Below are 21,663 nucleotides of genomic sequence, written 5' to 3' on the forward strand. Positions count from 1 at the left end.
GAAGCTCAGGAGGAGCCCACTGAAGCAGAATCTGGTGAGTAGATGCCCCATGGAACCAGAAGACTGTGGTTAAGAGATATAAGAGGGACAACACTTTGCCCTGGTCAGGATGGGAGCAGAAACATCTCCACAGCTTGGTCCAGCCTTGTTGCTGTCTTGCATGCCTGTGGATATTTGGTGTTGTCAGGGTCAGGGAGACCTGAAAGGTTCCCCTCAACTCACGGCCAGGCACCATGAAGGAGCTGAAACCAACGACTCAGGGCTCAGCCTTGGATGGTTGGTGTCTCTGCTTCTGGTTGTGGTTTAGATAAGATGGATGAAGGATTCTCCTCTAGCTTTGGGGTCTGTGGGCTCTTCAGTACCCCTTGTGATGATGCCAGAGTGTGGGGGATGCTGCTGTTGGTTGAAACTGAAAAGGCAAAATCCTCCCAAGTGGCCACAGACATCACAAGGAGATTGATGGAGGCTGTGGAGACAGTAGGAGCTGGTGGGGAAATACATCAGGTCCCACTCAGAGGGGCTGATGAGCCCATGTCTGCTGAGGATCTCCTCGTGAGAAACTGTTGCTTAATAATTAGCAAATCATTAATAATTAATATCAGTAGAGTTCTGTTCATTACAAGCAGAGTTTTGGTGGCATTTTGGGGTCAGGAAGAAGTGGAAGTTTCCCCCCAGCTCAATGTCAGTTCCTCCCGACTCTCTTCACACTCTGAACACTCCATTTCCAGACCTGTTGCTGACAAATGTAACTCTGTTCTCTCCCTTCATGTCCTGAAGGAGGTGAGGGGAAATCTGAAGCTGGAAAATCCCCTGAGTCGGCACCACATGACATAAAGAAGTTGACAGAGGTTTTGGACGATTCAGCAGTTGGTGAGCACCCAAAAACTTGCAGAAGATCATGAGGAGAAAGTCCTTTAGTGGTGGGGTGAGGGAGCCCCTGCCCAGGCTCCCCAGGGAGGGTCATCTGCTTCTGCTTGTGGTTTAGAAAAGATGGATGAGGCTTCCCTGTAGGTTTGGGCTCTTCAGTGCCCCTTGTGATGGTGCCAGAGTGTGGGGGATGCTGCTCTTGGTTGAAACTGAAAAGGCAAAATCCTCCCAAGTGGCCACAGACGTCACAAGGAGATTGATGGAGGCTGTGGAGACAGTAGAAGCTGGTGGGGAAATACATCAGGTCCCACTCAGAGGGGCTGATGAGCCCATGTCTGCTGAGGATCTTCTTGTGAGGAACTGTTGCTTAATAATTAGCAAAGCATTAATAATGAATATCAGTAGAGTATTTTTAATTACAAGCAGAGTTTTGGTGAAAATTTGGGGTCAGGGAGAAGTGGAGGTTTCCCCCAGCTCAATGTGACACACCATGATGAGATAAAACCAAGGACGCAGAGCTCAGCCTTGGATGGTTGGTGTCTCTGTTTCTGCTTGTGGTTTAGAGAAGATGGATGAAGGATTCTCCTCTAGCTTTGGGCTCTGTGGGCTCTTCAGTGCCCCTTGTGATGGTACCAGAGTGCACTTTAATTAACTTTATACTTTCCATGAAGATGCTCGAAGGAATGAAACTCAACAAGTGGAATCGTCCAGAGTGCCAGAGGAAGCTCAGGAGGAGCCCACTGAAGCAGAAGCTGGTGAGTAGATGCCCCATGGAACCAAAAGACTGTGGCTGAGCCATGAGAGGGACAACACTTTGCCCTGGTCAGGATGGGAGCAGAAACATCTCCACAGCTTGGTGCAGTCCTGTTTCTCCCTTGGATGCCTGAGGACATTGGTGGTATCAGGGTCAGGAAAAGGTGGAAAGATCCCCACAACTTAAGGCCAGGAACCATGAATGACCCAAAACCAACGACTCAGCGCTGGGCTTCCCTTTAGGTTTGGGATCTATTGGCTCTTTAGTGCCCCTTGTCATGGTGCCCAGAGTGAGGGGGATGCTCTGTTGGTGACTCTCCCAGTGCTTGAGGGAAACATCTCATGTGGGTTTCCTTGCAGATGTGGCCCCAGCTCCTGAGATGGAACGTCCTCAGGAAGCCAGCCCAGATCTCAGCAGTGAGTAGTTCCTCCTGACTCTCTTCACACACTGAACACTCCATTTCCAGAGCTGTTGCTGACAAATGTAACTCTGTTCTATCCCTTCAGCTCCTGCAACAGATGAGGACACACCTGAACCTGGAGAAGCCTCTGAGTTGTCCCGAGATGACATAAAGAAGGTGAAAGAGGATTGCGACGATTCAGCAGCTGGTGAGCACCGAAACACTTGCTCAAGAACATGAGGAGCAACTCCTTTGTTGCTGAGGGGAGGGAGCCCTGGCTCAGGCTGCCCAGGGACGGTGTGGAGGCTCCTTCTCAGGAGGTTCCCAAGTGGGTGAGCTCTGGGCTGTGCCCGGTGGCTCTGCCTCACAAAGCTCTTTGCCAGCCTCTTGCTGCCCCTGCACTGACCCAGCGGCTGCTGCAAAGCCAACGGGGCCCTTGGGGTGGCTTCAGAGCTGGGGTGAGCCCAGGGAGTCCTTTCTCCCTACAGCTCCCTGCACTGTGGCATCTGTTGGGCTGGGTTGGAACAGGATGGTCCAGGAAGCGTCTGCACGATGCTTCTGAGCGGGAGGGAGAGGCGAGTGCCCCGCAGCCCCTGTCCCAGCTCTGCCCTGCGCTCCCTGCCCTTCAGATCTGAGCAGCTTGAGTGACATGATGTGTCATGGGAGCTTCTCTGTGGGGTTTGTTGGCCTCTGGAGGCACCTCAGGGTCAGGGAGAGGTGGAAGTTGCTCCTCTGCTTTAGGCCAGGAGGCTTGCAGGAGCTGAAATCAAGGGCTGTGACACAGCTGTGGGTGGTTCAGCTGCTTCTGGTTGTGGTTTAGAGAAGATGGATGAAGGATTCTCCTCTAGGTTTGGTGTCTGTGGGCTCTTCAGTTCCCCTTGTGATGATTCCCAGAGTGTGGGGGATGCTGCTGTTGGTGACTCTCCCAGTGCTTGAGGGAAACATCTCATGTGGGTTTCCTCGCAGATGTGGCCCCAGCTCCTGAGATGGAACGTCCTCAGGAAGCCAGCCCAGATCTCAGCAGTGAGTAGTTCCTCCTGACTCTCTTCACACACTGAACACTCCATTTCCAGAGCTGTTGCTGACAAATGTAACTCTGTTCCCTCCCTTCAGCTCCTGAAACTGCTGAGGACAAATCTGAAGCTGGAGAAGCCTCTGAGTCATCCAAGGATGACATAAAGAAGGTTACAGGGGAAGCTCTGGGTGAGCCCAATGAAGCAGAACCTGGTGAGTAGATGCCCCATGTAAAGATGTAAGATTGTGGTTAAGAGACATAAGACGGACAAACTTTGCCCTGGTCAGGATGGGAACGGTTCCATCTGCACAGCTTGGTCCAGACTTGTTGCTCTCTTGGATGTCTGAGGATGTTTTGGTGGTGCTCAGGGACAGGGAGAGGTGGAAGTTGGGCTTACAGCACGAGACCAGGCATTATGAAGGAGCTGAAACCAACGACTCAGGGCTCAGCCTTGGATGGTTGGTGTCTCTGTTTCTGGTTGTGCATTAGAGAAGATGGATGAAGGATTCTCCTGTCAGATTGGGGTCAGGGAGACGTGGAAGTTTCACGCCACCTCAATGTCAGTTCCTCCTGACTCTCTTCACACACTGAACACTCCATTTCCAGAGCTGTTGCTGACAAATGTAACTCTGTTCTCTACCTTCAGCTCCTGCAACAGCTGAGGACAAACCTGAAGCTGGAGAAGCCTCTGAGTCGTCCAAGGATGACATAAAGAAGGTGACAAAGGAAGCTCTGGAGGAGCCAACTGAAGTAGAACCTGGTGAGTAGATGCCCCAGGTAAAGATGTGGTTGAGGGACATAAGAGGGACAACACTTTGCCCTGGTCAGGATGGGAGCAGTTCCATCTGCACAGCTTCGTCCTGACCTGTGTCTGTCTTGGATTTATGAGGATGTTTTGGTGGGGCTCAGGGTAGGGAAGAGACTTGCAGGTTTGCAAGTCCAACTGTGGGCTCTTCAGTGCCCCTTGTGACTGTGCCCAGAGTGCACTTTAATTAACTTTATACTTTCCATGAAGATGCTCCAAGGGATGAAACTCAACAAGTGGAATCGTCCAGAGTGCCAGAGGAAGCTCAGGAGGAGCCCACTGAAGCAGAAGCTGGTGAGTAGATGCCCCATGGAACCAGAAGACTGTGGCTGAGCCATGAGAGGGACAACACTTTACCCTGGTCAGGATGGGAGCAGTTCCATCTCCACAGCTTGGTCCAGCCTTGTTGCTCTCTTGGATTTCTGAGGACGTTTTGGAGTGGCTCAGGGTCAGGGAGAGGTGGACGTTGGACTTGCAGCTCCAGGTCGGACACCTTGAAGGAGCGAAAACCAATGACTCAGAGCTCAGCCTTGGATGGTTGGTGTCTCTGTTTCTGGTTGTGGTTTAGAGAAGATGGATGAAGGATTCTCCTCTAGATTTGAGCTCTGTGGGCTCTTCAGTGCACCCTGTGATGGTGCCAGAGTGTGGGGGATGCTGCTGTTGGTGACTCTCCCAGTGCTTGAGGGAAACATCTCATGTGGGTTTCCTTGCAGATGTGGCCCCAGCTCCTGAGATGGAACGTCCTCAGGAAGCCAGCCCAGATCTCAGCAGTGAGTAGTTCCCCCTGACTCTCTTCACACACTGAACACTCCATTTCCAGAGTTATTGCTGACAAATATAACTCTGTTCTCTCCCTTCAGGCACTGTAGGAGCTCAGGACAAATCTGAAGCTGGAGAAGCCTCTGAGTCATCCAGAGATGACATAAAGAAGGTGACAGAGGACTTGGATGACTCAGCAGCTGGTGAGCACCCAAGAACTTGCACTAGAATATGAGGAGAAAGTCCTTTGGTGGTTGGGTGAGGGAACCCTGGCTGAGGCTGCCCAGAGAGGGTGTGGAGGCTCCTTCTCAAGAGGTTTCCAAACCCACCTGGAGATGTTGCTGTTGCCCTGAGCCAGGGGCAGCTGCTGGAGCAGGGGCTGGTGCTGCAGCAGCTGATGGAGCAAAAATCAAGGGCTGTGACACAGCTGTGGGTGCTTCACCTGCTTCTGGTTGTGGTTTAGAGAAGATGGGTGAAGGATTCTCCTCTAGGTTTGGGGTCTGTGGGCTCTTCAGTGCCCCCTGTGATTGTGCCCAGAGTGCACTTTAATTAACTTTATACTTTCCATGAAGACGCTCCAAGGAATGAAACTCAACAAGTGGAATCGTCCAGAGTGCCAGAGGAAGCTCAGGAGGAGCCCACTGAAGCAGAAGCTGGTGAGTAGATGCCCCATGGAACCAGAAGACTGTGGCTGAGCCATGAGAGGGACAACACTTTGCCCTGGTCAGGATGGGAGCAGAAACATCTCCACAGCTTGGTGCAGCCCTGTTTCTCCCTTGGATGCCTGAGGACATTGGTGGTATCAGGGTCAGGAAGCGGTGGAAAGATCCCCACAACTTAAGGCCAGGAACCATGAATGACCCAAAACCAACGACTCGGCGCTGGGCTTCCCTTTAGGTTTGGGGTCTATTGGCTCTTTAGTGCCCCTTGTCATGGTGCCCAGAGTGAGGGGGATGCTGCTGTTGGTGACTCTCCCAGTGCTTGAGGGAAACATCTCATGTGGGTTTCCTTGCAGATGTGGCCCCAGCTCCTGAGATGGAACGTCCTCAGGAAGCCAGCCCAGATCTCAGCAGTGAGTAGTTCCTCCTGACTCTCTTCACATGGCTGAGCCATGAGAGGGACAACACTTTGCCCTGGTCAGAATGGTAGCAGTTGCATCTCCACAGCTTGGTCCAGCCTTGTTGCTCTCTTGGATTCCTGAGGACATTTGCTGGTGTCAGGGTCAGGGAGAGGGGGAAGGTTCCCCTCAACTCAAGGCCAGGCACCATGAAGGAGCGAAAACCAACACTCAGGGCTCAGCCTTGGATGGTTGGTGTCTCTGTATCTGGTTGAGGTTTAGAGAAGATGGATGAAGGATTCTCCTCTAAGTTTGGGGTCTGTGGGCTCTTTAGTGCCCCTTGTGATGGTGCCAGAGTGTGGGTGATGCTGCTGGTTGGTTTCTGGTTGTGCTTGAGGACATGAGGAGAAAGTTCTTCAGTGGTGGGGTGAGGGAGCCCTGGCCCACGCTGCCCAGGGTGGGTGTGGAGGCTCCTTCTGAGGAGGATTCCAAACCCACCTGGAGATGTTACTGTTGCGCTGAACCAGGGGAAGCTGTTTGATTAGAGGCTGGGGATGCAGCAGCTGATGGAGCTCAAATCAAGGGCTGTGACACAGCTGTGTGTTGTTGATCTGGTTGTGGTTTAGAGAAGATGGATGAGGCTTCCCTCTAGGTCTGGGGTCTGTGGGCTCTTCAGAGCCCCTTGTGATGGTGCCAAAGTGTGGGGGATGCTGCTGTTGGTGACTCTCCCAGTGTTTGAGGGAAACATCTCATGTGGGTTTCCTTGCAGATGTGGCCCCAGCTCCTGAGGTGGAACGTCCTCAGGAAGCCAGCCCAGATCTCAGCAGTGAGTAGTTCCTCCTGACTCTCTTCACACACTGAACACTCCATTTCCAGAGCTGTTGCTGACAAATGTAACTCTGTTCTCTTCATTCAGCTCCTGCAACAGCTGAGGAGAAATCTGAAGCTGGAGAAGCCTCTGAGTCATCCAGAGATGACATAAAGAAGTTGTCAGAGGACTTGGATGATTCATCAGCTGGTGAGCACCCAAAAACTTGTACTAGAACATAAGGAGCAAGTCCTTTAGTGCTGGAGTGAGGGAGCCCTGGCCCAGGCTGCCCAGGGAGGGTGTGGAGGCTCCTGCTCAGGAGGTTTCCAACCCCACCTGGACACGTTCCTGTACCCCTGAGCTAGGGAAAGCTGCTGGAGCAGGGGCTGGGGCTGCAGCAGCTGATGGACAAAAAATGAAGGGGTGTGACCCAGCTGTGGGTGGTTCAGCTGCTTCTGCTTGTGGTTTAGAGAAGATGGATGAAGGATTCTCCTCTAGGTTTGGGGTCTGTGGGCTCTTCAGTGCCCCTTTTGATGGTGCCCAGAGTGCACTTTAATTAACTTTATACTTTCCATGAAGATTCTCAAAGGAATGAAACTCAACAAGTGGAATCATCCAGAGTGCCAGAGGAAGCTCTGGTCGAGCCCACTGAAGCAGAACCTGGTGAGTAGATGCCCCATGTAAAGATATAAGATTGTGGTTGAGGGACATGAGAGGGACAAAACTTTGCCCCGGTCAGTATGGGAGGAGTTCCATCTCCACAGCTTGGTTCAGCCTTGTTGATGTCTTAGATGCCTGAGGACATTTGGTGGTGCTCAGGATCAGAGAGAGGTGCAAGTTGGACTTACAGCTCGATGTCAGACACCTTAAAGGAGCTAAAACCAATGAGTCAGGGCTCAGCCTTGGATGGTTGGTGTGTCTGTTTCTGCTTGTGGTTTAGAGAAGATGGATGAAGGATTCTCCTCTAGGTTTGGGGTGTGTGGGCTCTTCAGTGCCCCTTCTGATGGTGCCAGAGTGTGGGGGATGCTGCTGTCGGTGACTCTCCCAGTGCTTGAGGGAAACATCTCATGTGGGTTTCCTTGCAGATGTGGCCCCAGCTCCTGAGATGGAACGTCCTCAGGAAGCCAGCCCAGATCTCAGCAGTGAGTAGTTCCTCCTGACTCTCTTCACACACTGAACACTCCATTTCCAGAGTTGTTGCTGACAAATGTAACTCTGTTCTCTCCCTTCAGCTCCTGGAACAGCTGAGGGCAAATCTGAAGCGGGAGAAGCCTCTGAGTCATCCAAGGATGACATAAAGAAGGTTACAGAGGAAGCTCTGGAGGAGCCAACTGAAGTAGAACCTGGTGAGTAGATGCCCCATGTAAAGATGTAAGATTATAGTTGAGGGACATTAGAGGGACAACACTTTGCCATGGTCAGGATGGGAGCAGTTCCATCTACACAGCTTGGTCCAGCCCTGTTGATCTCTTGGATGCCTGAGGACATTTGGTGGTGTCAGGGAGAGGTAGAAGTTGGACTTGCAGCTCCAGGTCAGACACCTTAAAGGAGCTAAAACCAACAACTCAGGGCTCAGTCTTGGATGGTTGGTGTCTCTCTTTCTAGTTGAGCTTTAGAGAAGATGAATGAAGGATTCTCCTCTAGGTTTGGGCTCTGTGGGCTCTTCAGTGCCCCTTGAGCTGGTGCCCAGAGTGTGGAGGATGCTGCTGTTGGTGATTCTCCCCGTGCTTGAGGGAAACATCTCATGTGGGTTTCCTTGCAGATGTGGCCCCAGCTCCTGAGATGGAACGTCCTCAGGAAGCCAGCCCAGATCTCAGCAGTGAGTAGTTCCTCCTGACTCTCTTCACACACTGAACACTCCATTTCCAGAGCTGTTGCTGACAAATGTAACTCTGTTCTCTCCCTTCAGCTCCTGCAACAGCTGAGGACAAATCTAAAGTGGGAAAATCTTCTGGGTTGTCCAAGGATGACATCAAGAAGTTTATGGAGGAACTGGAAAAAGCAGCAGCTGGTGAGTGCCCAAAGAATTGCTCTAGAACATGAGGAGCAAGTCCTTTGGTGCTGAGGGGAGGGAGCCCTGGCCCAGGCTGCCCAGGGAGGGTGTGGAGGCTCCTTCTCGGGAGGTTTCCAACCCCCCCTGGAAATGTTCCTGTGCCCCCTGAGCCAGGGGCAGCTGCTGGAGCAGGGGCTGGGGCTGCAGGAGAATCTCTCATACTGTGAGTTCAAGGGCTGTAAGCTCAGCATTGCCTGGTTTGTGTCTCCCTCTTTCTGGTTGTGGGTCAGAGAACTTGGCTGTGGTTCTCCTCTTGCTTTGGGCTCTGGGAGCCCACACAGAGGAGCTGACAACCCCCTGTGTCCTGCGCATCTGCTGGTGCTCATGAGGAACTGTCCTTGGACTCACAGTGACCCTTTCTTCTCTCTGCAGGGATGGGTGACTTGACTTTGGAGAAGCCTGCAGTTGTACCAACACACAGTCAGGGGATGGCAGACACCCAAGAAACATCAGGGTGGTTCAAACATGCTGTGCCAGGTAATTGCTGCCTCTTGTGTCCAGTCAGGAATGACAGGAGGAGAGGAAAGGGGCTGGAGCTGGGTGAGGGCAGAGCTGGGACTCCATGACCTGAAAGGTCTCTTCCAAGGGAGATGATTCCCTGCTGGGATGACTCTGTGGCCTCGGGCTGTGGCTGATGAGCTGGGGAGGGAGAGCAAAGGCAGCCCAGGGCTGCAAACCAAAGCATCAGCAAAGCTGAGAGGAGAAAGTGGGTGTGCAGAGAGGGCTTTTGCTCAGGCAGAGCTCCTGGGAGACTGCCAGCAGTGCCCAGGGCACCCTGGGCCTGAGCAATTGTCCCTCCAGCTGCGGGTGACAAGACTCCTGCCATCGTCGCCAGTGCCAGGACCATCAGGATCTATGCCATAGGGATAAGCCTGATCATCCTGGGCATTGTGGTCATCATCATCCTCTGGTGTTGCATGATCTCCATGTTCAAGCAAGCTGCCATGTGAGTCCCTGGGAGCATTTCTGCTGGGGCTTTGCTTGGCCAGGCTGGGAGGTGGCAGCTGTTGGCCACCAGGCGTTTCAGAGGAGGGGTGTTGTGGGGGGTACAGAGCTCAGTCACCCCGTCACCCAGCCATGGGTCTGCTCTCAGCTGCTTCAAGTGCAACTCTCCCTTTGCCATTCTTGTCTTTCCAACCAAAACCACTCCCTGACACGCTGCTCCTGGGGCCCTGTGACTGCAGAACTCCATCCCTCCATGGCTCCATGACTGTGCTTGTTTGATCCCATCACTCTTTGATTCTATAACACTCTGCCTCAGTGACTCGGTGACTCTCGAGCTCTGTCACTCTGACTCCAGCACTCCTTGGCTCTAGAACTCTGTGGCTCTGGCTCCATGGCTCTGTAACTCCATGGCTCACTGGCTCTGTGACTCTAGGGCTCCAGAACCCTTGGCCTCTCTAACTTTGAGTCTGTAGCTCCATGGCAAGAGCAGGCTCAGCCTCCTCCTCTCTCCACAGACGCTACTTCCTCCCTTTGCCGTAGCCCTGCTGGCAGCTTCAGCTGGTGCCCAGGGTGAGATCCTGCACGGCTCAGCACCCCTGAGAGATGGAGCCCACAGCAGCAGCCTCTGCCTGCACCTGGACACCCCTCCATGGTCACACAGAGCAGCCAGGGAGTGGCCAGACCTTCCGAATTGTGGATAGGAAATAGCTGATAGACCCTTGTAGATAGGAAATAAAGGGCTTTGTTTTGCCTTGTTCTTACAGCCAACCTCTGCTGGAACTGCCTTTCCCTTCACACAGCAGCCTCTGGGGCTTTTCTTGGGCTCAGGAGGCAGAGCTTTGCTGGCTGACAGTTTGCCTTCAGACATTTCACTACAGGACAAAACCCCCCATGGAGCAACAAACCCCCTTTGATTCCTACCAGATAAAGTCAGCTCACAGTGGATGAAATCTCAGCACAGTTCAGACATTCAGTGCCGTGAGCCCCACAAGTAAATGAGCATCCTCCATGCCCGGGGTAAATTCATTTGCTTCACTGACTGAGCTGAGTGACTGCAAAACAAAACCACTCAAACCCCAGGAACCACTGAAAGTTGGCTGAGTGGCTGCTCTGGGCGTTCTTCTGCTCAGCCACTCTCCAGGTTTGTTCAAGGGCTTCACAAGGGGTTTTCCTGCTGACACTTTTGCCTCTCCTGGTGGGCTTTTTCCTCTCCAGCACCTCCTGAAAGCACTGTGGAAAAGCTCCCAAAACTACTGTGCCAGGATGAAAAGGGATCCCAGTGAAGAGCCTTGCAAAGGAGCAGTGACAGCAGTAGGACTCGGATGGGGACCTCAAAGGTTCCTGCTGCCAGGCCCAACGGCCTTGGGAAACAGAATAGGAACAGAAAACCTGGCTTGGCAAGCACAGACCCTCCAAGCTACAGCAAAGGGAGCCCAAAGGCAGAGAGCCCATCATGCTGGGAACGAGTGGGGAGGGACCTCAGGGTGCTTTCAGCAAGGCCCCAGTGTTCAGAGATGGGATAGTTGCTTCGTTTCCTCATCCCTCCCTGCATGAATCACAGACTCACAGAGTGTTAGGGGTTGCAAGGGGCCTTCAGAGCTCATCCAGTGCATCACCTGGATCAGGTCCCACAGGAACGTGTCCATGGGGTGCTCCAAGGAAGGAGCCTGCACAGCCTCCCTGGGCAGCCTGGGCCAGGGCTCCCTCCCCTCACACTTTGTCCTCGTGTTTCAATGGAACTGTTTGTGCTCCAGCCTTAGCCCATCACCCCTTGTCCTGTTGCTGGATACAACAAGTGCTGTCCCAAGCTCCTGACACCCACCAATGAGATGTTTGTCACTGTTAATGAGCTGCCCCTGAGCTCAGTCTCCTCTTCTCCAGACTGAACAGCCCCAGGGCCCGCAGCCTTTCCTCACAAGGAAGATGCTCCAGTGCCCTGATCATCTTGGTGTCCCTGCACTGGCCTCTCTGCAGCACTTCCCTGTCCCTCTGGAGCTGGGCAGCCCAGAGCTGGACACAGGACTCCAGATGAGGCCTCAGCAGATATGGCAGAGCAGAGAGGGAGCAGAACCTCCCTCGCCATGACTTAGAGTCTGGTTTCAGACTTAGAGTCTGGTTTTTCAGGCCAAGAGCCGAAAACTTCGTGGCATATGGTGCCCAACGTGGGGCCATCACTGGGTGTTACCGGGTAAGGAGCCTGCCTGCGGGGAGCTGAGACTTGAAAACCCGGAGGCAGAGGCAGTCGTCGGAGGAAGCCTGCCGGACCCCAAGCAGAGGTTGCTGTACCCGGGGGAGTGACTACAGGTTGCAGTGAGACGAGGAGCCGGCACCATGGATAAGGAGGCAGCACTCTCACTTTTACATCGCTTGTTAGAAAAGCAGGGGGTGGACTTTAAACTGACCGATTTGTCTGGTCTGCTTGTACATGGTAATTGTAAAGGCTTTTGTAAGGACTCTGAGAAATATTTTGATGAGGAGGAGTGGAGAGCATATGGGACTTGTCTTTGGGACTTGGTTATAGACGAAGATAAGACTGCTCGGAAACTGATGAAACCATGGAGAGAAGTAATTAACTGTTTGAAAAAGTGTAAGTTGGAAAAGGATTTGGCTGCTGCTGTGACTCAGCGGCTTGATGTGCCTGAGACTGCAGCCGAGCCAACAGCTGGACTGTTTGGTATCGGGACTAATTATGTCTCACCTCCCTTTTCCGGTGAGTGGCAAGAAATTGGAGACCTTCTCTGGGAAGCCACTATTAGTGGTGACAAGGACAATAGTAAGATCAGTAAAGATCCAGGTCTCGTTTGGAGAGATGTGATAAATACTTTAAAAGAAATGCAAGCAGAACAGCGTGTGGCCATGGCTGCAGCCCAGGCGTTGGCCTTTGCACCGAGGCCGAAGGAGACAGAGAGGGGAACGGACAGGCTCCTGCAGGAAGTATTAAAGAAACTGGAGCGACAACAGACCATCGAAACACAGCCCGTGCCGCTGTAACACAGCCCGGTGCGCAGCCTGTCACCACTGGAGTGCTGCCCCAAGCTCCTGACACCCACCAGTGAGATGTTTGTCACTGTTAATGAGCTGCCCCTGAGCTCAGTCTCCTCTTCTCCAGACTGAACAGCCCCAGGGCCCGCAGCCTTTCCTCACAAGGAAGATGCTCCAGTGCCCTGATCATCTTGGTGTCCCTGCACTGGCCTCTCTGCAGCACTTCCCTGTCCCTCTGGAGCTGGGCAGCCCAGAGCTGGACACAGGACTCCAGATGAGGCCTCAGCAGATATGGCAGAGCAGAGAGGGAGCAGAACCTCCCTGGCCCTGCTGCCCACACTCTTCTTGCTGCCCCCAGGCTGCCGTTGGCTTCTTGCCCACGAGGGCACGTTGCTGGCTCCTGCTGAGCTCATTATCACCCAGCACTGCCAGGTCTGTCTCTGCAGAGCTGCTCTCCAGCAGCTCACCCCCAGCCTGTGCTGGGACAGGGGCTGGTTCCTCCCCAGCTGCAGGACTCTGCCCTTGCCCTTGGGGAACCTCAGCACCTTCCTCTGTGCCCAACTCTCAGCCTGCCCACAGCTCCCTCACTGGCAGCTCAGCCTCTGGGCAATCAGCCAGTGCTCCCAGTGTGGTGCCAGCAGGGAACTTGCTGAGGCTCCCTCTGTGCCCTCACCCAGGTGCTTGATGAAGATGTTGAACCAGACTGTCCCCAGAACCCATCCCTGTGCAACTGCACTGGCCACAGGCCTCCAGCTCCACTCTGTGCCATTGATCCCAGCCTGTGGGCTCTGTCACTCAGCAGCTCTCCATCCACCTCACCTCCACTCATCCAGCCACACTGCCTGAGCTTTCTGATCAGGGTGTTGTGGCAGACAGTGTCCAAAGCCTTGCTGAAGCCAAGGCAGATGCCATCTGCTGCTCTCCCCTCCTCTCCCAGCTGGTTCTGCACTCTCAGAAGGCATCAGGTTGCTCAGACAGGATTTCCCCTTGGTGAAGCCATGTTGCCTCCCCCTGATAACCATCTTCTCCTTCATATGTTCAGTGATGACATTCAGGATGAGCTGTTCCATCACCTTTCCAGGGATGGAGGCCAAGGTGACCGGCCTGGAGTTCCCTGGGTCGTCCTTCCTGCCTTTGTTGCAGCCTGCAGTGACATTGGCCTGTCTCCAGCCCTCAGGCACCTCACTTGTCCTCCATGAGTGTTCAAAAATGATGGAGAGAGGCTCAGCAATCACATCAGCAGCTCCTTCAGCACTCTGGGATGCATCCCATCAGCACCCATTGACTTATGAGCCTTAACCTTGGCCAACAAACCTTTAACCTCTTCCACCAAGTCCTCAGCTGTCCTGGCCATCCTGTTATCCTTGCCAGACTGGGCTTCCCAAGGGTCAGCCTTGGCTGTAAAGACTGAAGCAAAGAAGGCATTCAGTACTTCAGCCTTCTCTGCATCCTCAGACACCAGGGCAGCCTCTGTGTTCAGCAGCGGGGCCACATTCCCCCTCGCCATCCTTCTCCTGCTGATGGACTTGATCAATGTCTTGTTCCTGTCCTTAACTTCCCTGGCTACATTTCATTCTAGAAGGGCTCTGGCCTTCCTAGTTGCACCCCTGCATGCCCTGGCAATGTTCTGTACACTTCCCAAGGAGCCAGCCCCTGTTTCCACCTCTCATGGATGGCTGCTTTCTGCCTGAGCTGTTCCAGAACATTTTTGTAGGGCCCTTCTCCCCTCAGAATGCCACGGGAACAACGGGTTGATCTTTGCTTGATGGGAACAGGATGGGGTGTGTAGCAATGTAGCTGAAGGAAAATGAACATGTGGCCCGCAGACTTTGGTGATATGAAATGGTAAGCTGCATGAGGCTCAGACACAGGCCTCAGATGCAGGCTCAGACTTTGGCTACAGCAGACAGTGAACAGTGGGCCTGAAGAATAGTCAGGGAGGAGTTGCTTATTAGAATGTAGGTATGAAGGCAGCTGTGTGTGGGGGAAAGAAGCTGTGAGCTTAGAATAGAAATCAGACACTCAAGGAACTAGGTACAAGAATGTAGAGAGCGCTGCTATCAAGACACTGACACAGTGAAGCTGAACAAATCACATGGTGATATCAGGTGTGTGAACAGAGCGTGACACTGAGCTATCCCATCATAACAGAGAACAGCATGTACTGAGAAGATAACAACACATCAACTGTGATGGAATGCTGAAATAAACGGCTCCTGCATGGATCATTTGGTCTGAGGTGTGGGGTGTGAATGCCCTCCCATGACGTGGTTCCTACAGGGCTGACGTGAGACGTGGGATCCCAGCATGGTGTGGGCTGGAAGGGGCCTTCAGAGCTCCTCCAGTGCAGCCCCTGCAGAAGCAGCTCCACCCGGATCAGGTCACAGGAACGTGTCCAGGGGGGCTTGAGGACTCCCAAGGAAGGAGCCTCCACAACAATTGCAGCCCCAGGCCCCCCTGCAGAAGAAGTTCAGACCGTGTGGGCGTTGAGGGAAGCTGTGATGTCACAGAGCCCCGGCGCCGTGCCCCGTGTGCCGAGCCGGGCACAGGCCTCACCCCGCCATTGCGGCAGCGGCAGCGGCAGCGGCACTATGGCTCTGGCACGGGGGGCCGTGTCTCCCAGGCAGCTCCTTCTGCTCCTCGCCCTGGCAGCGCTGGCAGCCCCGGCCGCCCGGGCGGCTCCGTGCCGAGCGCGGCCATCAGGTGTGGCAGCCGTGAGGGCGTCAGCGGGGTGGCGGCCGTGGCGGGGCAGGGCCGGGGCCGCTCGTGCCCCCAGCCTGGGCACGGCCGTGGCTGGGGCCGCGGCTCCGCGCCGCCCGCCGGCTTCCAGCCTCGGGGCCGGCCCTGGCGGCGTCCCTGGGGCACGGGGCGGCGCCTCGGCCCCTCTGCTCCCTGAGGGGGGTTTGCCCGGGGGCCGCGGATGGGCCTTTGGCGGCTCCCGGCCGCCATTGAACGGCTCCCTCGGGCCCCTCTGCGCCCGCGGCCCCCGGAGCCCGGGCCCGGCTCATCCCCTCAGCCCCCTCCTGCAGCTCCCTGAGCAAGGGCCAGATGGCAACCTCCAACGGCAATGTGCTTCTTTGCAGCTCTGCCCGTGGGCGCTGGGCACCCGCCGCCTCGGCTGGATGCGACCCAGGAGCCTCAGCAGCGGCCCACAGGTCTGTCCCCGGGAGGAAGCCGCAGCTGCCTTGGGAGATGCACTTGGGGCTCAGGGAGAGCTGACACTTGCTCCTCTGCTTTGGGCCTGACACCAGCAGGGACTTGCAGGGCTGGGACACAGCTGGGGGTGCTTCAGCTGCTCAGGGACAAGTGGAGCTTTCCCCCCAGCTCAGTGTCACACACCTTGAAGGAGCTGAAACCAACGAGTCAGGGCTCAGCCTTGGATGGTTGGTGTCTCTGCTTCTGGTTGTGCTTTAGAGAAGATGGATGAAGGATTCTCCTCTAGGTTTGGGCTCTGTGGGCTCTTCAGTGAGTACTGTTCATTACAAGGAGAGTTTTGGTGGCAGTTTGGGGTCAGGGAGAGGTGGAAGTCTCCCCCCAGCTCAATGTCAGTTCCTCCTGACTCTCTTCACACACTGAACACTCCATTTCCAGAGCTGTTGCCTACAAATGTAACTCTGTTCTCTCCCTTCAGCTCCTTCAACAGCTGAGAGCAAACCTGAAGCTGGACAAGCTTCTGAGGCAGCAAAAGTTGAGATAAAGAAGTTGAAAGAGGACTTGGACGACTCAGTAGCTGGTGAGCACTGAAAATCTTGCACTTGATCATCCCTTTGTTGCTGAGGGGAGGGTGCCCTGGCCCAGGCTGCCCAGGGAGGGTGTGGAGGATCAACCCTAGAGGAACCTGTTTTGGTATCTGTGTTTCTAGTTGCGGTTTAGAGAAAATGGATGAGGTTTCCCTCTAGGTTTGGGGTTTCTGGGCTGTTCAGTGCCCCTTGTGATGGTGCCAGAGTGAGGGAGATGCTGCTGTTGGTGACTCTCCCAGTGCTTGAGGGAAACATCTGATGGGGGCTTGGTTGTAGAAATGATCCCAGCATCAGAGTCTCAGTGGGGTCCTGCGCTGGATCCTGGGGGTGGGTCCTCACCCGGGACTGACTTCCCAGCCTGAGCATCCCCTTCCAGTCCTTTCCTTCTGAGGGATTCACTTTATACTTTCCATGAAGATGCTGCAAGGAATGAAAGTCAACAAGTGGAATCGTCCAGAGTGCCAGAGGAAGCTCAGGAGGAGCCCACTGAAGCAGAAGCTGGTGAGTAGATGCCTCATGGAACCAGAAGACTGCGGCTGAGCCATGAGAGGGACAACACTTTGCCCTGGTCAGGATCGGAGCAGTTCCATCTGCACAGCTTGGTCCAGCCTTGTTGCTGTCTTGGATTTCTGAGGATCATTTGGAGGGGCTCAAGGTCAGAGAGAGGTAGAACTTGGACTTACAGCACGAGACCAGGAATTATGAAAGAGCTAAAACCAACGGCTCAGGGCTCAGACTTGGATGGTTGGTGTCTCTGTTTCTGGTTGTGGTTTAGAGAAGATGGATGAAGGATTCTCCTGTCAGACTGGGGTCAGGGAGAAGTGGAAGTTTCCCCCCAGCTCAATGTCAGTTCCTCCTGACTCTCTTCACACACTGAACACTCCATTTCCAGAGCTGTTGCTGACAAATGTAACTCTGTTCTCTCCCTTCAGCTCCTGAAACTCCTGAGGAAAAATCTGAAGCTGGAGAAACCTCTGAGTCATCCAAGGATGACATCAAGAAGATGACAGAGAAAGCTCTGGAGGAGCCCAATGAAGCAGAACCTGGTGAGTAGATGCCCCATGTAGAGATGTAAGATTGTGGTTGAGGGACATAAGTAGGACAAACTTGGCCCTGGTCAGGATGGGAGCAGTTCCATCTCCACAGCTTGGTCCAGCCCTGTTGCTCCCTTGGATGCCTGAAGACATTTGGTGGTGTCAGGGTCAGGGAGAGGTGGAAGGTTCCCCACAGCTCGAGGCCAGGCACCATGAAGGAGCGAAAAGCAACACTCATGGCTCAGCCTTGGATGGTTGGTGTCTCTGTTTCTGGTTGTGCTTTAGAGAAGATGGATGAAGGAGTCTCCTCTAGGTTTGGGGTCTGTGGGCTGTTCAGTGCCCCTTCTGATGGTGCCAGAGTGTGGGGGTTTCTGTGTGGAGACAGTAGAAGCTGGTGGGGAAATACATCAGACCCCACTCAGAGGGGGCGGTTTCTGACAAATGTATCTCTGTTCTCTCCCTTCAGCTCCTGAAGGACCTGAGGACAAACCAGAACCTGAAGAAGCCTCTGAGTCGTCAAAGGATGACATAAAGAAGGTTACAGGGGAAGCTCTGGGTGAGCCCACTGAGGCAGAAGCTGGTGAGTAGATGCCCCATGTAAAGATGTAAGATTGTGGTTAAGGGACATGATAGGGTAAAACTTGGCCCTGGTCAGGATGGGAGCAGTTCCATCTCCACAGCTTGGTCCAGACTTGTTGCTCCCTTGGATGTCTGAGGATGTTTTGGTGGTGCTCAGGGACAGGGAGAGGTGGAGTTGGACTTGCAGCACGAGACCAGGCATTATGAAGGAGCTAAAACCAACGAGTCAGGGCTCAGCCTTGGATGGTTGGTGTGTCTGTTTCTGCTTGTGGTTTAGAAAAGATGGATGAAGGATTCTCCTGAGAGTTTAGGGTCAGGCAGAAGTGGAAGTTTCCCCCCAGCTCAATGTCTTTTTTTCCTGACTCGCTTCACACCTGAACACTCCATTTCCAGAGCTGTTGCTGACAAATGTAACTCTGTTCCCTCCCTTCAGCTCCTGAAAGAGCTGAGGGCAAATCTGAAGCTGGAGAAGCCTCTGAGACGTCCAGAGATGACATAAAGAAGGTGACAGAGGAAGCTCAGGAGGAGCCCACTGAAGCAGAAGCTGGTGAGTAGATGCCCCATGGTACCAGAAGACTGTGGATGAGCCATGAGAAGGACAACAATTTGCCCTGGTCAGGATGGGAGCAGTTCCATCTGCACAGCTGGGTCAAGACTTGTTGTGGTTTTGGATGTCTGAGGATGTTTTGGTGGTGCTCAGGGTCAGGGAGAGCTGGAAGTTGGACTTGCAACTCGAGGCCAGAAACCATGATAGAGCTAAAACCAACGAGTCAGGGCTCAGCCTTGGATGGTTGGTGTCTCTGTTTCTCGTTGTGGTTTAGAGAAGATGGATGAAGGATTCTCCTCTAGGTTTGGGGTCTGTGGGCTCTTCAGTGCCCCTTGTGATGGTGCCAGAGTGTGGGGGATGCTGCTGTTGGTGACTCTCCCACTGCTTGAGGGAAACATCTCATGTGGGTTTCCTTGCAGATGTGGCCCCAGCTCCTGAGGTGGAACGTCCTCAGGAAGCCAGCCCAGATCTCAGCAGTGAGTAGTTCCTCCTGACTCTCTTCACACACTGAACACTCCATTTCCAGAGCTGTTGCTGACTAATGTAACTCTGTTCTCTCCCTTCAGCTCCTGCAACAGCTGAGGACAAATCTCAAGCTGGAGAAGCCTCTGAGTCGTCCAAGGAAGACGTAAAGAAGGTGACAGAGGACTTGGATGACTCAGGAGCTGGTGAGCACCCAAAAATTTGCACTCGAATATGAGGAGAAAGTCCTTTGGTAGTGGGGTGTGGGAACCCTGGCCCAGGATGCCCAGGGAGGGTGTGGAGGCTCCTTTGCAAAAGCTTTCCAATCCCACCGGGAGATGTTTCTGTTGCCCTGAGCCAGGGGAAACTGCTGGAGCAGGGGCTGGTGCTGCAGCAGCTAATGGAGCAAAAATGAAGGGCTGTGACACAGCTGTGAGTGGTTCAACTGCTTCTGGTTGTGGTTTAGATAAGATGGATGAGGCTTCCCTCTGGGTTTTGGTTCTGTGGGCTCTTCAGTGCCCCTTGTGCTGGTGCCAGAGTGTGGGGGATGCTGCTGTTAGTTGAAACTGAAAAGGCAAAATCCTCCCAAGTGGCCACAGACGTCACAAGGAGATTGATGGAGGCTGTGGAGACAGTAGAAGCTGGTGGGGAAATACATCAGGTCCCACTCAGAGGGGCTGATGAGCCCATGTCTGCTGAGGATCTTCCTCGTGAGGAACTGTTGCTTAATAATTAGCAAATCATTAATAATGAATATCAGTAGGGTTCTGTTCATTACAAGGAGAGTTTTGGTGGTAGTTTGGGGTCAGGGAGAAGTGGAAGTTTCCCCCCAGCTCAATGTCAGTTTCTCCTGACTCTCTTCACACACTGAACACTCCATTTCCAGAGCTGTTGCTGACAAATGTAACTCTGTTCTCTCCCTTCAGCTCCTGCAACAGCTGAGGACAAATCTGAAGCTGGAGAAGCCTCTGAGTCTTCCGAAGATGACATAAAGAAGGTGACAGAGGAAGCTCTGGAGGAGCCAACTGAAGCAGAAGCTGGTGAGTAGATGCCACATGTAAAGATGTAAGATTGTGGCTGAGGGACATAAGAGGGACAACACTTTGCCATGGTCAGGATGGGAGCAGTTCCATCTGCACAGCTTAGTACAGACTTGTGGCTGTCTTGAAACTGAAAAGGCAAAATCCTCCCAAGTGGCCACAGACGTCACAAGGAGATTGATGGAGGCTGTGGAGACAGTAGAAGCTGGTAGGGAAATACAACAGGCCCCACTCAGACGGGCTGATGAGCCCATGTCTGCTGAGGATATTCCTCGTGAGGAACTGTTGCTTAATAATTAGCAAACCATTAATAATGAATATCAGTAGAGTATTTTTAATTACAAGCAGAGTTTTGGTGAAACTTTGGGGTCAAGGAGAAGTGGAAGTTTCCCCCCAGCTCAATGTCACACACCATGATGAGCTAAAACCAGCGAGTCAGGGCTCAGCCTTGGATGGTTGGTGTCTCTGTTTCTCGTTGTGGTTTAGAGAAGATGGATGAAGGATTCTCCTCTAGGTTTGGGGTCTGTGGGCTCTTCAGTGCCCCTTGTGATGGTGCCAGAGTGTGGGGGATGCTGCTGTTGGTGACTCTCCCAGTGCTTGAGGGAAACATCTCATGTGGGTTTCCTCGCAGATGTGGCCCCAGCTCCTGAGGTGGAACGTCCTCAGGAAATCAGCCCAGATCTCAGCAGTGAGTAGTTCCTCCTGACTCTCTTCACACACTGAACACTCCATTTCCAGAGCTGTTGCTGACAAATGTAACTCTGTTCTCTCCCTCCAGTTCCTGCAACAGCTGAGGACAAACCTGAAGCTGGAGAAGCCTCTGAGTCGTCCAGAGATGACATAAAGAAGTCGACAGAGGACTTGGGCGATTCAGCAGCTGGTGAGCACCCAAACATTAGAGCATTAGAACATGAAGAGCAAGTCCTTTGTTATTGAGGGGAGGGAGCCCTGGCTCAGGCTGCCCAGGGAGGGTGTGGAGGCTCCTTCTCAGGAGGTTCCCAAGTGGGTGAGCTCAGGGCTGTGCCCGGGGCTCTGCCTCACAGAGCTCTTTGCCAGCCTCTTGGTGCCCCTGCACTGACCCAGCGGCTGCTGCAAAGCCAACGGGGCCCTTGGGGTGGCTTCAGAGCTGGGCTGGGCCCAGGGAGTCCTTTCTCCCTACAGCTCCCTGCACTGTGGCTGGGCTTCCCTCTAGGTTTTGGGTCTATGGGCTCTTCAATGCCCCATTGTGATGGTGCCAGAGTGTGGGGGATGCTGGTGTTGGTGACTCTCCCAGTGCTTGAGGGAAACATCTCATGTGGGTTTCCTTGCAGATGTGGCCCCAGCTCCTGAGATGGAACGTCCTCATGAAGCCAGCCCAGATCTCAGCAGTGAGTAGTTCCTCCTGACTCTCTTCACACACTGAACACTCCATTTCCAGAGCTGTTGCTGACAAATGTATCTCTGTTCTCTCCCTTCAGGCACTGTAGGAGCTCAGGACAAATCTGAACCTGGAGAAGCCTCTGAGTCGTCCAGAGATGACATAAAGAAGGTGACAGAGGACTTGGATGACTCAGCAGCTGGTGAGCACCCAAGAACTTGCACTAGAATATGAGGAGAAAGTCCTTTGGTGGTTGGGTGAGGGAACCCTGGCTGAGGCTGCCCAGAGAGGGTGTGGAGGCTCCTTCTCAAGAGGTTTCCAAACCCACCTGGAGATGTTGCTGTTGCCCTGAGCCAGGGGAAGCTGCTGGAGCAGGGGCTGGTGCTGCAGCAGCTGATGGAGCAAAAATCAAGAGCTGTGACACAGCTGTGGGTGCTTCACCTGCTTCTGGTTGTGGTT

This window comes from Colius striatus, chromosome 1, assembly GCF_028858725.1.
Source record: "Colius striatus isolate bColStr4 chromosome 1, bColStr4.1.hap1, whole genome shotgun sequence".
NCBI classification, from domain to species: Eukaryota; Metazoa; Chordata; class Aves; order Coliiformes; family Coliidae; genus Colius; species Colius striatus.